Below are 17,595 nucleotides of genomic sequence, written 5' to 3' on the forward strand. Positions count from 1 at the left end.
AGAGGCCCCTCAGTCTCGTAACAGTCATGGATATGCCACTCACACCTCAAATGACAGTGATAAACATACCTCCTAATGCAGCAATCTGAGATAAAGCCAAATCATGAGTAACAAAGGATCAAAATCAAGGGCAGATTCTAAACATTGCTCTTATATATTTATATATTATTAATATACATTTAGAAAGTTACTTATAGAGCAACAATGGCACGACCATGGCAAAGCACATATATTTAATAAACAGTAACATAGATAAGCGCTTTTGGAGATGCTTCCTTCTTCAGATCAGTACAGCAATATAAAAAAACAGGTCTCAGTGGTTTTATACCTTTAAAACCAATTTTACAGGCTAGGAAATGTTAATTAGATGAAAGTTTTAATTGGTTGTATAATGATGTAATTGATTTCTTAAGTGTAATTATATGCTGACTGATTTTGTATTACTGTACTGATCTGAAGAAGGAGGCATCTCCAAAAGCGCTTATCTATTTTACTGTTTATTAAATATATGTGCTTTGCCATGGTCGCCCCATTGTTGTTGCTTTCTAAGTATTTTGATTCATTTTTCTTCATATTGGGACTGATTCTCTCCTTGTTGTTGCTTATTTGTTTTATATTTAGAAAGTTGTAACAATAAAAAGTTTTGCATTGGCAAATAAGAGGATAGGTTACTTTCTTCCACAGGTGTTTTCTGAAGGATATGATGTCTGAAAATTTCAAAAGTTTATTCTTATTTAGTCACTGCAATCCTCAATGATTTTCCTGAAAACCTCCAATTTTCTGAGGAATGAATTAAAAGCATAACATAAAGTCAGGGTCTTTCTGAGAAATCATGGACAATTTCAACCTTGTTTCACGCAAACAGAAGGGAGAGAATCAGTATTACAACCTATTTCATACAAATGTACACTAGGCCTGCAAAGACAGACTTTAAACTGAGCAAGTGACAGAATGGCACTGTGCTTTCATCCACAGAAATCTCACACACCCCATATATTTAGTTGTTGAAATCTGTAATGATTTGCAGATGACCACAAATTTTGTAAAGCGAATACCAATTACATGAGACAAAGTCAGAGACAGTTTTGACTCTGTTTCACACACAAAAAAAAAAAAGTGGAAAATAAATATTCCAGTTTATTTCATACAAATGCACATTACTCTAGTAAAGTCAGAATGTATGCTGTGCAGATAAGAAGAGGGTAAATTACTTTCAGCCACAGCCAGGCACAAACCTTATTTAGTGACTACATTCTTCAAAGATTTGCCAGAACAAAGATATGATGCAAATTCATGGCCATTTCAACTTTGGTTTGCAGAAGTTGTAGCCAAAGACAAAATATTTGAAGTAAATTCATACAAATGTACATAAATCCTGTAAAACCAGACTGAGAAGTACAGATTTTATGAAGCACAAAGCAAAAACATGATGCAAAATCCAAGACATTCTCTGAAATCAAGGACATTTTTAATTTTTTTTTTCACACAGACATTAGCCATGGAGGAACTATTCCAACACATATACATATTTGCACATTCTACAAATACATACTAGTCCTTAAAGTCAGAAGTGTGAGTACAAATTGTTTCATCCATAGCCAGCCTCCCTATTATTTGCATGCAATATCTGGTTTCCTGCTAGGATTAAAAAAAAGTTAAAAATAAACTTAGTTCACCCATGTTTCTATAACCCAGTGCTGCACTTTCAAACCAGAAGTCTGCAGGTCTGCTCTATACTATTTAATATAATCTGGCTGTCCAGTTTCACCTTAGTAAATCATGAGAAGGAAATAAACAGAAAGCTGTGGCACTTTACGTAGCATCACCATGGGGCATTTGTTTATTTATTAGTAAATAAACATGTATTCATCTAAATAAAATATCTAAATAAAATAAATAAATAAAAATAAAGCACACTGAGGAGAACAGCTTCACCTGTCCATGTTGGGCATGTGCAAATGGTTGGCACTGTAAGTATACAGAATTAATTTCTTATGGTGCCTGTTATTTAATGCATGCTTAATTAAAACTAAAAAATAAATATATGTTCCTTTAGTGACTGTTATGTTAGCACATAAGCTAACTAAAATTAATTTGCAGTGTTGAACTTAGCAAAATTGTTTTAAAATAAATGTATTTTGTTGGCTGGTCATGGGCTCCACTGAGGTTGTAGGTCCCTCTTTTAAAAAGACTGAATTAAAAAAACATAAAACATTTTTTTTGTGTCAGGAGGCATATATCCCTCATACCTCCTAATAATTATATATGCCAACTTTGAAATTAGACCCCAGTGGGGAAAGGGCAAATTCTCAGACCTCGCTGTCACATGCAAAGCAGCCAGCTGGATAAAAAATAAAGGTGAAAGAGTTTTTAAAAGCTACAACCTATAAACTGTATTAATTGTTTAATAAAGTAACCATCATGTGAGTTTGTTTAAAATTTGAAAAGTCCTGAACATTTTTCAAACAATAAGTGAAACAAAATTTACTATGCGTTAATAACAGTATTACCCAGTAAACCAAAAAAAGTAACACAATCATTTGCATAAAACCAAAACTAGATAAAAAGCCATGCTAGTGCAGTAATTCACCGCAAATAACATGGATGCCAAGAGAAACAGACAACATTCAGAACTCTGATGAAGTCTTAAGGTTGATCCTGAATAGGATGAAAGCACTAAACCTTATCTAATAAAATTATTTTGGTGGATGTTATACACCATTCATTTTGGATTGTTTTCTATAATCATTAGTTACAGCCACTGCACTGCTTAGATCCCTGCTATGTGATTACAATACAAAATGGTTACAGAAGAGTAATGCAACATACTTTATACAAATGCAGGCTACTCTTGAAAAACCAAACTAATGACTGATTAACTTGATCATGACAGCAAGGTCACTCATTTTCATCTGGAAATAGCAGTTGCAGTCCTCATTGTTGAATACGTAAACATTAGATACCTGATTGTGGTAAAATAAATAAATAATAATTATGGACACAATAATGTATTTTAAAGTTTGCTTCCCACAAATAATATGTAGCCCAAACTTTCCAGTCTATTTCAGAAGAATGCACACTTGACCTGTAAACCCAGACCATTTAATTTGGACAAACAACAAGAGGGTAAGCTACTTTCTTCCACAGACAACCTCCACCATACCAACAATTATAGCTGCTTTGCAGAACATTCTTCAGCTGGTTGTGATGCATACTTCTTAACCTCTAAGTGCAAAAATCAGGGAAAAAGCCAATAATAATGAGAGGCAAAGGCCCCAGATAAGAGAAATATGTAATTATTGCACTTACATATTTAGAAACTTGGTTGACTACCAGTTTTTGCTTTAGTATGCATTTTAAAAAGCATGTAAAGTCTGGAATACAAATATGTGATAGTTTTAGTAACTGTACACTTTAAATATGTGCAAGAAAATCACAATTTCTGAAGAAAAAAAAATAAACATACAAGGCAATTCAATAGTGTTTTATGAAATCAGAGACGGTTGAAAGCTATGCAATTCCAGCATTGTTTCTCAAAAACAGTAACGTCATCTATTCCCACTTCTTTCACAGAAATACATAAAAGTTCTAAAAAGCTAAACAAACTGAGCTAACAAAAAGATAAGGTGCTGGCATCCACAGGCAGCCCTTGCCCAGCATATTTAGTTACTTCACTGTGTACCCTTCATCTCATTGTGAATAAAATACCTCTCAAACTCTTAACCCAAGAATCAGAGACAAAGGCAAAATAATGAAAGACAAAAGGTCCAGAATCAGAGACGGATTGTAACTATTCTTCTTATATACTTAAAAAAAAATAGAATTAACTATCTTTCCATTGGACTGTGTTTTTCAAAGGATATAAAATCTGAAACTCAAATGTCTGTCATTAATGATTTGCCATAATAAAGACTTTTGGCTTTTCCCGGTTAAGGGTCACCACAGCGGAACTCCAGTCCGCTCATGATTGGCAGTGGATTTTTATGGTGCCAGGTTGCCAGCCTGACGCCCTAGCTTCAATGAAGGCATGTCCATTTCTACTCGCACCTACCTAAATGTCTTAAACATCACTTGACCACAGGGAGGACATGCAGACTCCACACAGAAGGTGCTCCAGCCGAGAATCGAACGAGAGAACCTCTTGCTGTGAGGCGACAACACTAACCGCTGCACCACCGTGGCTGATTTGCCATAATACTCACGAATTTTGAGGAATAAATCAAAACTATGAGATGCAATCAGGGAATTCTGTGAAATCAGGGACAGATGAGAACAATGTGATTTTATTTTTGTTTCACACAAGCAGTTGCTAGCTGGAGAGTAGCAAATCAGTTTATTTCACACAAGTAGACAATAGTTCTATAACATCAGTCTGCTTACACAACAAGTGGGTAAGTTTCTTTCAATTAACAGCCAGCCTCACATGCAATAATTATAGATACTTTGCTGAGCATATATTTTAAAAATGACTGCAATAAAAATAATGGCCATGTAGTGTAGTTCACCTTTAATATAAACTTTAGCCTTCTCAGTAAAATATTTCTTCCCAACTTGCTTCACTCAAATGACATTAGTCCTATAAAATCAGCCCTGAATAATTGAGAAAATGACAACAGAACAGTCTCTCATGTCCACCCACAGACTGTACTTATGCCAATATCAGCCATATCTCTCAAATGCTCTGCATTATGGAACCCTCTGATTTTAATCTTTTCAAATATGTCTGGTCTGCCATTCCAATTTAACCATAGACTGTTCAAATTTCTTTCACTGGATCAGCTGCAAAACCAATCAGAAAATAGTTTTCTTGAGCTTGGCATGGTCAACAGTAGCAAAGAGCAGATGTTGCTATATGTTTGTTTTACTGAGGGAATTTCAAAAAGGGTAGCATTAGGACATATATTTGAATACATTTTAATGGTTAAGTTGCGGCTGTATCTGCACCAGGCACCATCAAAATTATTTAGCATTTCACCTGGTAACACTGTATTTAGTGAAGCAGTTAGATGCCTGCTTAATCTATTGTATTGTCTGGAAGAAAAACACCATTCACAATCCAGTTAACCTGTTGATCAAATTCTGCCTTAGAGTGTCAAAACTGGCTTTTTGTCCACCACAAACAGGGATAAAATGTCACCTAATTTCATTCTGCTCACCGAGCTTCAGAAAAGACTGAGTTAAATAGCACAAAGTGTGAGAGTATAACCCTTGTCTACAATTCGTTTTCACTTGCAGTCACAGGAGTAGCTCAGCAGTTGAAGTAGCTACATTACAATAATACTTAGGACTGCAGAAAAGAGACATCAGTACAAAGTTACATGAGAAAGAAGAACCATCAGTGGAACCTGAGATTGGACTGCTAGGTAAGGGACAAGTATAACCTCCATATACCTTTTGTTCAGCAAGCAGTCATCTTGATGCAAAGTCATACTGCTCAAGTGTCCTTGATCTCATGAAATGTCCCTATTTTTGTATTAAGTACGCACAAGCACTAAAATACAAAAAATATATATTTTTCCCAGCAATCACTTCAGCATGGTAACCATGTATGAACAAGTACCTCCCTGACACATAAAATAAATTATCTCCTCCATTGACCCCTTCAATAACATATCCTAATATATATAAACACAGAAATTAATATTTTACACAAGTGACCCCTTCAGTAACATGCTCTGGTATGCACAAGCATCAAAATAAAACATTTACCCAAGCGATACCTCGGGTAAAAATGTCCAGGTATGCTGATGTACCATCACATCTCTGTATCTGACTGAAACATGTTTGCATTCTGGTATAATTTCAAGGTATTTTGCACACTTTGTATGCAAATGAGTTAATGTTTGATTTATGTCTATGAATTTAACTCATGCACATATGTGCAAACCCTATTAACAGAGTAGCAGGTGACGACCTGTCGGGTATGTAATAATCACATTACGCAGTTGTGATAGAGGGGTGTGTTCAGAAAAAAGTCCTCCACATTTCCATAGTCATGCTGACAGTCCAAGATTTGCAAACCTCACAGGTCCACTCCTTTTGGATCACTGCTACAAATATGTGAAGGCCCAAACTTTGAATACCATCCTTTATGTCCTTCAGAAAATGCATGCTAAGGAAAAAAAGTGTTATTCTGGCAAAATTCCTAGTATATAATAGCAGGACTTAAAATCTATCCCTGATTTGGGGCTTTTATTCCTCCAATTGTTTTTAGCTATGTCCCTGATGCTTGTGCTATGATATTAAGAGCTATGTGCCAGTTTAATTCATTACAGCCAAGTGATGCCTCCAGGTGCTTCTGCAGTTACATCCTACTGATGCCTCTAGGCATCAAATATTGCTTGTTCATATTTGCATTAATAATTCCAAAGCCATGCTACATACAAAGTACTGAAAGATTTTATCTTAGACTTACACAGTGCCAAGAACAACTGTATTGTTATTTGATCTTGGTGTACTGCAGGTAAAGGGGTATTATTTGTGTGTATAATATTTATATTGTTGTAAATTTCATATTTTTCTAAATATCTTGACAACCAAGTAGAACAGCTAGAACTGCTTAGCCTCATATAAAAGCTTTCTACTGGATGAACAAAATGCTAATGACAGTATATGTGTAACTTGAGTGGTTGCCAATATATTGTTGTTTACAACATATTATAAACATAATAGTTACTCCCTGGGATTCATTAATGCCTACACTAAGTGTACACTGTTTTAACTGAACAGACAACACAATCATAACTCACTGTTTCTTCCTTCTAATTTTAGTTTTTCTTCTGTTTTCTTGCAGCCCTAAATGTTGACAGTGGCGGCTGTTGACTTCAAATTAAAGGGGGGGGGCTGCAGGAGACAGCTGAATGGGTGGGGCCAATGGGAAGGGTGTGGCAAACTAGAAAGGGGTGGAGCTATGCTCAAAACCACAACAACTGGAACTTTAATTAAATACGCTGCCCTGGGTGCCAAAGCGTCATTACAAGAGTCCAATCAAGACAAAATAAATTGTAGAAGAAAAAAAATATTTCACTGTATTGGCTACATGACAGCTTACTTAATGTCTACAAGAAAATGCAAAGGTTGTAAGGCATGAAAAAATAAATTACTGGAATGCCAGTCAAAATCAAATATAAAAAAAAAACAACCAGCACTCAACTCAAACCACTAATCCTTGCACTGCAGTTCTAACTATAATATATATTCAGCTTTATAAAATTACCAAATAACATGCTGAAAGTAGTAATCTCTGTGATACCCCCACTTGTAAAAATGTTTCTTATCCAAAAAAGCCCTGCTGCCTGACAACAACTATCTACTTGTTTCATGGGGAAGACATGATCAAAGTAAAAAAATGAACAGCAAACAAGAAATGAGCGCAAGATAAATTGCTTAAAGGATTACTGCACAAGTTATATACCACACATGATAGATTGGCAGTTTAGTTTATGGGTAAAGCCTGCAAAGATGACTGCAAGCCTCCAACAAATGTAATGAGCTTCTGAAAATACTGTAATCCTGTCCTTTATTACAAATACTGTCATATGCATGTCAATACCAAAGGCTTATGTGCTATCTAGTTATGTAAATATTATCTGCATGGCAACAACAAAAAGGCTTTCAATGTTGGTAATTCTTTAACAGTATGCAAATTAAAGCTTACCTGCATCGTACAATCTCCGACAAGCTTACTTGATGGTCATTAAAGCATTGCTGCTTAAACACAGAGCAACAGGGCACTGTGACAGCATGCATTTTCTGAATAATAAGAAGCATAAATTGACAGTATAAAAATATGACAGAAAACCAGAACATTCTGCAAAATCAAGGACAGATGAAAAGCCACTGTCATACTTGTGGTCAACCTTGGATGGGGGAATACTCTGCACATTTACACTGCATAACTGCTCCTTGTCTTGTTGGACACATCCAGAGCGACTACAATGGGGAGTGGTGTGCAACAAGTATGTCACAATTTGAAATGTCTCTGGCTGATGGTGATGGCTCTGACACTCATACCTCTCAACCTCAGAGCAAGAAATCTGGACAAAGCCATACATAGAAGTGGGACACAGGCCCAAAAATAAGGTAAATTTTTAAATATTGCCCTTATAAACTTAGAAAGATAATAGAATAGTAGTAGGTCTTGCATTAGTATGAATTGTCTGAAGGGTATAAAATCTGAAACTCAAATGTCTGCCATTATTTTCTAACGTCAATCTTTAATGATTTGCCACTAATTTGCCAGAAAACCATAATTTTATGAAAAACAGACCAAAAATGTAATGCAAAAATATAAAATTCTCACACAATACAGCTGGAAGCCTGTCAAAGAAGGGACACCTTTTTAATATTAGTACTGTTAACTTGAGCAGCTGACAAAATAAGAGATTCTACATGCATTTCTGAAATAAAAGTAATCTATAACTCTGATCATTACAGTTATTTATAATTGTAAATCCTTAACGTTTTCTTCTAAAATTGCCATTTTGCGGAGGGATTATTAGGGGGAGAGCAACATTTTGAGCCAAAATTGAGGACAATTGAGAGGTTTGGTTATTCCTAATTCTGTAAAGTGATTTATTTGCACGTACCTCTCAACCTCTTAATGCAGGAAATCTGGACAAGGCCAAATATATTGGGGGAACATACAAACAGTATTAAAAATTGCTCTTGTATAAACTTAAGACAGTTGACAGAATAACAGGTCTTGCTTTAGCATGCATTTTTCTGAAAGTGATGACATCTGAAACTCAATGTCTGTCATTATTTAGTGACTTCATCCCTAAATGATTTGCTAGAAAACCACAAATTTTATGAGGAACAAACCAAAAATAAGAAGCAAAAATCAATTCATTCTGCAAAAAGCTGAACAGTTAAGAGGTATAGTTCAGCCGGGGCCATGTCCGAGTTTGCTGCTCTTCCCCCCTCACAAAATCATGGTCGAATGGAGGCTCCCACCTGCAGCCATTCCAATGTCTCATTCCTTGGTTATTTCATCCCATTTACTATAAACACTGTAATGTGCATACTGCTTTACTTCTGCGATGATTTGGATTATTTCATTTGCAAGTTTTATTTTGCATTTTACAGCACAAACACTAATAGATATCTGCTAAACAAAGCAATGCAGTCTCACAATGAAAATAGACTTGGCATTAAAACTTCTCTGCCCTTGACACTCACATTAATTGAAACAGCATTGAAACCCACATTCAAAGAAAATACATTTTGCCAGTGGTAGATAAAGATTAACTTTGGGCTGTTTTCAAATCATAGGCCCCTTGCACACAAAACATAGAAGTGTTCTTTGATACACAGTCCTGATTGTTTTAAATTATATTCCTTGTACAATACAGTACAGTTGTTAGACAGCATTTTAAATGTATTGTTTTTAACATTTTTCCAGTAAATAATGAAACAAAATGCATGCACCAATAATGACAAAACTGCCAATTCAGAACATTTCCATCATAAAAGTCTACTCAAACTTCTACAGTCCACCAGTATCAGTAAATATGCACAATTTCTGAAGAAGTAAAAGTCATCTAAATAATTCCACATTAAAAAGATCTGTAACTAATGAAGAGGTTGCTGCTAGCAAACAACTTTATAATTCACTGTTTTATCTACAAATAAAGTGCCTGTTGCCCTTGAGAAATAAATTGCTAGTAATATTGCAATAGAGAATGGATGGCAGACTGATAACAGGTTCTTAGTTACTAGGTATCTTCACCAAAAAGGACTGAAGCATCCACCCCCTTTACAACACAGTACAGTATCAGCAATGCATCTACCTACTGTGGGAGTAGAACCCATAGCCTTCTGCATCAAAAGCAAGTACACTACCTGTTGTGCTATTAACAATGCAAGTAGATTCAGCATAAGCAGCACTAAACATTTGTTCCCCTGCAGCTTTCAGCTCCTTGTAAAATCTACGACACTCAGCTGTATCTCTGAACTTTGCACCACAAGAAATCTGGAAAAAGCCAACATTTATTGGGGGGGGACAAAAGCCCAAAAACCAGGGACACATTATAAACATTGATTGTATAATGTTGGAAAGATGCTAGAATAAAATGCTGTGTTACCACCATACATTTCACTGCCAAGTCTTGAACCCAGGACCCTGTGCAAAACAGTCAGAGCAACATACCACTATGTCAAATCAGCTGTTTTGTGAAAGAGAGGAAGATGGAAACTTAAATGGCTACCATTTAGTGAATTCACTTCTCACCATAGCTGTCAACCTCTTAGCAAAAAACACCTGGACTAAGCCAGTAATGGGGGAATACAGCCCCCAAACATATTCAGTGAATTCAGTTCTCACCATAGCTCTCAACCTTAGCACAAAAAACCTGGACAAAGCCAATAATGGGGGGATACAGTCCCAAAAATAGGGACAAATTTCAAATATCCATCTTATAAACTTAGAAAATTGCTAGAATAAAAGGTTTTGTGTTACCATGTACTTTCTGAAGAATATGACATCTGAAATTCAAATGCCTGTCATTTTTATTTATTTAACATTTGTTAACAATGAAAGTCTGACTTGGAACAAAAAACAATTTTCAGCAGAGGCCCAAGGAAAAACACTCCAGACACATGCCTTTGTAGGATGGGAGGACACCACAGTACCCAGAGGAAACCCACACAATCAAAGGGAGGACATGCAGACTCTATACTGAAGGCACCCCAGCCAAGAATCAAACCAGAGAACCTGTAGCTGTCGGGCAACAATGCTACCAGTGCACCACTGCACTACTGACTGTGTAAGGAAACAAATATACAGAAACTACAGATTTTATGAGGAACAAAACAGAACAAATATGAGGCAAAAATCTGCAACGTTTTACAAATGGTGGTGGGTAGGAATTCAGGCTCTTGCACCCAAGGTACAGGGTTCAAACCCACCACCATGGATCCTGAGTTCTCTCTACCCACCAGTAACACACACACACACACACACACACACACACACACACACACACACACACAAATTCAGTTAGTCCATGTCCCATTCAGTGTTCCCAGAGTCCATCTGCAGTATCCTCAGTCCTGCGCAAGCTAACGGCTGGTTTCCCTGCGAGAGTGTAGGCTCAACTGTCCTCCCAAATGGTTTCCCCATGAGAGTAGGCTCCAGCCTGCAGATGATGCAGTCCAAAGTTCTTCCGTTCTATGCAGTCATCAATGCATTGACTTCTGGGCATCTGCAGGGCAGAGATGCCTTCCCCCTATCCGGACTGCTAACACAGCAGTCTGGAGCTCTGTGAGTTCCAGGAACTCCAAGCATGCATGCATGTAGTTCCAGGACTCGCAATTTGTTTTTTTTTTTGTTTCTTCTTTCTACAGCTGGGGGGGGGGCTGCAGTCCTGTAGTCCTATAGCACGAGCCACCCCTGAATGTTGATGAGGATTCATAAAGGTTACCACAAAGTGTAGAGTACACTTAGGGGAATCTATCTGAGTGACTAGAAAGCACAAAAAAGTTGGCAGGGATGTTCTTGAATACAGATCATATATACTTGGTGTACACTTTGTGTAGGCGTTAATGAATTTGGCCAAGTTTGTGATTTATGAAATCCTGTTATGACCTATCACCTAAAGAATGCTAATACAATAAAAATACTTTATGCTGAAGACTTTGAAATGTACACTTTTTAGTAGCCTGTGTGGTTCCAGAGATGTGAACATTTGTTTAAAATGTGAGGACCTAATGTTATTCTTTCAAAAAGCTTATGCTCTGCCTAATGGAAGTTACAGTGCAAATTTCATTGGAGGGAATGAGTTAAAATAAAAACAAATAACATGTGCAGTCATTTCTGGTAAAAATGTAATATTGAGTTGCTCTTTAGTGCTTCAAAATTAAGAACTGGAACTGCAGTTTATCTGGTTTTCATATTGTACATGTTGATTGTAAGTAGTGGGTTTACTTGTGTTCCCTGGTCATTCATCATTTCAACTTCCTGGCCTTTTATGTTGCACGCAAAGGGTAAATGCACTTCTACAATGATTTTTTGCATTCATATTGCTTGTTCTTTTTTCCACATTGTACCTCTGTAATGATTTCTATACTTTTGTTTTAAGGTTTCACAGTAGCAAGATGATGATCTATAAAATATACAGCTTGCGATGTGGTATATTTTGTGTATTCTCATACAATTTTGTACCCTGCCCCCCCCCCCCATCCAATAAGCTTGATAAGACTGTTTTGCATGAACATTCACATAAAAAGTAATGGCTGACAGTTTGTAATCTACTTTGTCCTAAGTGCGAGCTGAGGCAGAGTTGTTGCTTGATGCACATTTTGCTTGCCAAAAAAACAGAAGAAATAATGTATCTGTCAGTTTGCTGCTCTGAGCCAGTGGCTTGATATTTGCCTTTGTGTTACTAGTGTGTTTCTAGTTCTGAGTAAAATGAGGGCTTCATTTCTTCTACTGCTGCTTGCTTCTTGTTGATAATCTAGCGAGACATATCAGAAGTTTACAGTCCAGCCATGTCCTGACTCTGTGCTGGGCTTCCAGTAGATTTATCCAAGTAAGGGGGTTTCATTGCATGGGCCAGTTAACAAAGTGTGTGTGTGTGTGTGTGTGTGTGTGTGTGTGTGTGCACACGCGTGTGTGTGTGTGTGTGTGTACTCATGTATGCATGTGTGTGTGGGTCCACTTTGAAATTTTGAAACTTCGAAACCTCAAACATCACAATCCCGAGATTGAAATATTCAAAGTTTTGAAATCTCGAAAGAAAAAGAAAAATAAAACAATAAGACATGGGCGATCATGTGCCCCCCTGCACCCTCCACACATCCTGATACTTAAATATACCAACTTTGAGATCTCACTACAGCGAAAAGAACAGAAAAGTTACCATTCTGCACTGTTGGGCGAACTCAATTGTTCACTTTTGAGATTTCAAAACTTTGAATATCTCAACCTCGGGATTGTGATGTTCGAGGTTTTGAAGTTTCGAGATTTCAAAGTGGATCCGCGCGCGTGTGTGTGTGTGTGTGTGTGTGTGTGTGTGTGTGTGTGTGTGTGTGTGTGTGTTTGTGTGTGTGCATAACTGAAATAGTCTGGAATAGTTTGAAAGGTTAAACATGACATCAGAATTTGCTGTTGTTGATTATGTTTGTGTGTAAAATAAATTCATATCTCACGGGATACATTTCTGGTTCAGTGACACAGATGTGCATCTGTGTGCAACACTGAGGTCCTAATTTTATAGAACGAGCCCTCAAAAAGGTAAACTTATGCATTTATGTTGGTGTATATTACGTTATTGAACTTAAAAGTTTGAACGTCATATGGTCCACACCATATGATCAAAAGTTCGAACATTTCAACGGAGATCTCTGTACAGTGTGGAATGGGAATATTTACCTTTCCTGCACTGTAGTGCGATCTCGGAGTTGGTATATTTAAAGAGTGGGGGGTGCAGGGGGGCTTGCCCCCTTGCTTAAAACAGTCAGGTAGTTTTTTTTTCTGTTGCTTTTTTTTTTTTTTAGCTTTTCGAACTTTTAAAAGTTTGATCATATTGCATCGACCATATGATGTTCGAGCTTTTAAAAGTTCGATAATGTAATATATATCCCATTATGTCCCCGTTCTGCATGAATTTATAAATAATCACTCTTTAAATGTTATGATTCTGGACAATCTGCAGTGATTTTTTTATGGTCCCGGCTGTAATTTTGGAAGCTAATAAGTTGAGAAGTATGATACCAGAAATTATAATAATTACTTGGTGTATGCAAGCATCTTACATGCTGTGTTTCTATTTTTTCATATATAGTGCAAATACTTGTGTAATCAATTAACAAAACACTGCCTGAAGATATGGGCAGTCTTACCTATAGAAAAACCTAATTTAGTTGCTTTCAGAGCAATATGGTGTATTTTAAGTAGACATTGAAATGTTTACTACATTGTTACAAGCATGCTGACTTCATCCAGTCTGCTCTTCAACCTATGTCTCTGCCACCTTCCGTGTTTCTCCTGGATTCAGAAAAAACTCACTGAAATTCAAGCCATCAGTGAGGGTTTCTGATACTGCTTAATTAAATACAACAATCAAAAACTCCTGTCCTGCAACTACAATCACTTACCTCTCTGGCTGCTTTGCACTTGTCTCCTTCCTGTACTAAGTTGGCTAACGAAAGAAATAAGCAACTTTTTTAAAGTTACTAGAAGGCTCATTGCTTTACAAGACTTTTTTAATTGCATTCCCTGGTGGAGGCTATCATTCTCAGCCAGTAAAGTCAGCTGACCTGAGAACTCCAATCATACACTCAACATGATAAGCCGAACAAGAGCTGCTTTTGCAACAAAAAATAAAATAAATAAAAACTCTTCAAAGTCATGCGTGACAGGAAGAGAATCAGAAAGTCATGTAAAGGGTAAATAAACTGTAAAAATTGGCATTTTATTTAGTACAAAAATATACATACTTGGCTGATGGATTAGGTATATGTTCCAGTGGCTTTGACAATGCACACATGTATTTTTTTTTTAGCAGGATTGGCAGCAGCAAAATTATTTAGCAACTAGGAAGTGATGGGTCTCCATGAGGGTGAGGGCCCAGGGTGGTTTCCCAAAATACCCCTATTGTAATACACCACTAGACCTGAGTCTCCCCAAAAAGTGCATGACACTTTTCTACAGACAGAAATCTTTGCTTGAGGTCCAGTCATCGATGAAAATTATCACACAAGACAGCGATGGAGCCTAAGCCATTTCGTTGTCATATGGAAGGGGAACAAAGCCTCACTGAATGACTTTTACAACCATATCAGTGCACAGAGACATGCAGCTTGGGTAGCTTAGTTGGTAGAGCATCAGACTCTTAATCTGTGGGTCCAGGGTTCGAGCCCCTGCTTGGATTTGTGCTTCTTTAACCTGAAATGTCAAGTGGTACAGTGGTTAAGGCATATGCCTTTCAATTGCAAGGTTTGATTCTCACCACTGGAAAGAGCTTTACAGATTGAAGGTATAGGGTGGGAGGGTGGTGTAATGGTTAAGGTGCTTACCTTAAAAACACAAGGTGCAGGGTTTGATTCTCACATGGGGTAATTGGCTAGGCTTAAAGTAGTCCATGAGGGCAGTTAGCCTAGTAATAATCTATGAATTAGTTCCACCAGCTTCCTGAAATTCACAGCCTCTCAAAGCAAGTCCTCAATCTATTTTTTAGACATAACCATATCAAAAGACACTGCAATATCCTGCAACCAGGTGGGGTAATTTCATTGCCATTTCTGTCTTTCTCATAAATGTTTCCCTAGCTATGATTATGTCTGGGGAATATGTGGCAATGCAAGCATGTATGTCCTGAATTTTATTGCATATGCTTCTAGGATTTATTTTATTTATTTTTATTTTATTTGCTTTTATTGACCTGGAAAGTGCACTGGGCTAAAAATAACTCATTTTCAGTGGAGGCCTGGGGAGAAAAGCTCCACAAAACATAGCACAAAATAACAGACATTGGTTATACAAAGATTACAATGAATAAGACTTAAATCTCACTCATACAATTTTAGAATCATGGTAAAGTAAATATTACATTATTTTTGGCAGTCAGGACATACATATTATGCATTTTTGCAGTTTATACAATTGTTCTTATGGAGAAGATGAATGGGCTTGAATTTGCTTTATGTAGTCTTCACAGGATAAAGTCTAATCAGGAAGTAGAGGATTGGGGTATGGTGCATGATCAGTGCCATTGAGTAAAAATATACTGTTGTAAAGACTTTTTGAACAGGGGGGCAATAGTAGCGGTCCGCAGGTCAGGTGGGAGAGCGTTCCAGAGTTTGGCTATGGTAAAAGAGTAGAGGTTTTGACCTACTGGGAGTTTTGGCCTAGTCACTTGGATGAGGGATTGATTTTAGATCTGAAGTGCCTATTTGGTTGGTAAGGTGTCAGAAGGGGTACAAGGGCTGGGCATGTAAAAGTTTCACAGATAATTTTGTGTGCCATGAATATTTATTTATTTTATTTATTTGCAGTTGGTTTACCAGGATAGTCCATTGGGTCAAAAAGAACCCGTTTTCAATGGAGTCCTGGGGAGAAAAGCTCCAAAAAGCAATAACAAAGTACGTACAAACAGTATCATGATAAATACAATAGTACAAGATACAAACATATGAGTTGAATCTTCAGGAAACAAACAAACAATACTCAAAATATTTAAAAAAATAAACTCAAACTTTAGGAGTTCAAACAATACTATTTAGAGAACAGTGATGTTGCTTTACACATACAGAGTGGTTATTTTGTAAGGAACAAAAGCTTATAAGGTACAATCAGGTAACATGAGTGTGAAGGAAGATGTAAATACCATATTTTATGAGGGGTGGGAGCAAGAGCATTCCCATTTGGCCTTTTATGAGGGGTGGGAGCAAGAGCATTCCCACTGGGACCTTAGATACATATGAAGAGATTTTTTAAACATGTTATGATTGAGAGTAGTGCGAATCGATGGTGGGAGTGAGTTCCAGAGATGAGCTAGGTTAAAGGATAGTAAGTTTTTGCCTGGAGGACGAGTTGGTTTGTGTACTTCTAATAGGTTTTGATTGTTAGACCTTAAAGCCCTATTGGGTAGGTGCATCCTGAAGGCGGAGGACAGGGAGGGACAGAGAGATGGGTTGAGAATGAGCTTGTGGGCTAAAGTTAACTGAGTGTAGTTGAGTTGATTAGGTAACTCAAGCCAGTTTAGTTTTTGGAGAGGTGCAGTGGTGGGTGGAGGACCTGTGGCCATTTGCGAACTTAGCAATTTTGTTATAGCATGAAGAAAGTTGTTTTTTTAGAGAGGACTGAAGATTGGTTAGCAGAGGAGCTCCATAGAGAAGGGAGGGGATAAGAAAAGAAGAGGAGAGAGTGATTTTAGAGGAGCATGTAAGGAATTGATTTTGACGATAGAGCATGCCTAGTTTTTGATGGTTTTTTTTGATATTTAGTTGTAGATGGGAGTTGAAGTTAAACTGGTTATCAATTTGGACACCAAGTAACTTGGTTTCAGACACCAGTTCCAAGGATGAGTTATTTTCGCTAGTAATAGAGAATGTGTTCATATCGAAAGGGGTAGTTTTTGAGGGGGTAAATACCATTAGTTTAGTTTTGGAGGCATTGAGAGCTAGGTGGTTTATTTTCATCCAATGTTCAGTAATTGAAAAAGCTTCTTGTGTAAGCTTTTGGAGCATAGAGGGAGATGTATCAGAGCAGATAATGGTAGAATCATCTGCATATTGGATGATGTTAGAGAATGGAATGGATTTCGGAAGTCATTTATAAATATATTGAAAAGAAGGGGACCAAGAATGGAGCCTTGGGGAACTCCGGTAGGGGTACTAAGAAAGGAGGAAGTGGCCTTTTTCCATTTTACAGCTTGGAATCTGTTTGATAAATAGCTAGAGAACCAGTTTACGGAGGAGGGAGAGAGGTGAAGTTGTGAAAGTTTAGTTAAGAGTAGGCTGTGTGAGATAGTATCGAAGGCTTTAGAGAGGTCAAGTAGTAGGGTGGAGACAATTTGGCCAGAGTCACGTGCTTTATTAACAGTCTCAAGATAGGAGAGTAGGGCTGTCATAGTGCTATGATTTGGTCTGAAC

The 17,595-nt window shown here is 37.2% G+C and overlaps 1 non-coding gene across 1 annotated transcript; it reads left to right on the forward strand.

Moving 5' to 3' along the window:
* Nucleotides 1-14,800: 14,800 nt before the first annotated feature.
* On the forward strand, nucleotides 14,801-14,873 carry TRNAK-CUU. The gene has a single exon. It is a non-coding gene; the product is annotated as a tRNA-Lys (tRNA).
* The last annotated feature ends 2,722 nt before the right edge of the window (nucleotides 14,874-17,595 follow it).

Source organism: Protopterus annectens, chromosome 13.part0, assembly GCF_019279795.1.
Source record: "Protopterus annectens isolate FY-2018-M chromosome 13.part0, PAN1.0, whole genome shotgun sequence".
NCBI lineage: Eukaryota > Metazoa > Chordata > Ceratodontiformes > Protopteridae > Protopterus > Protopterus annectens.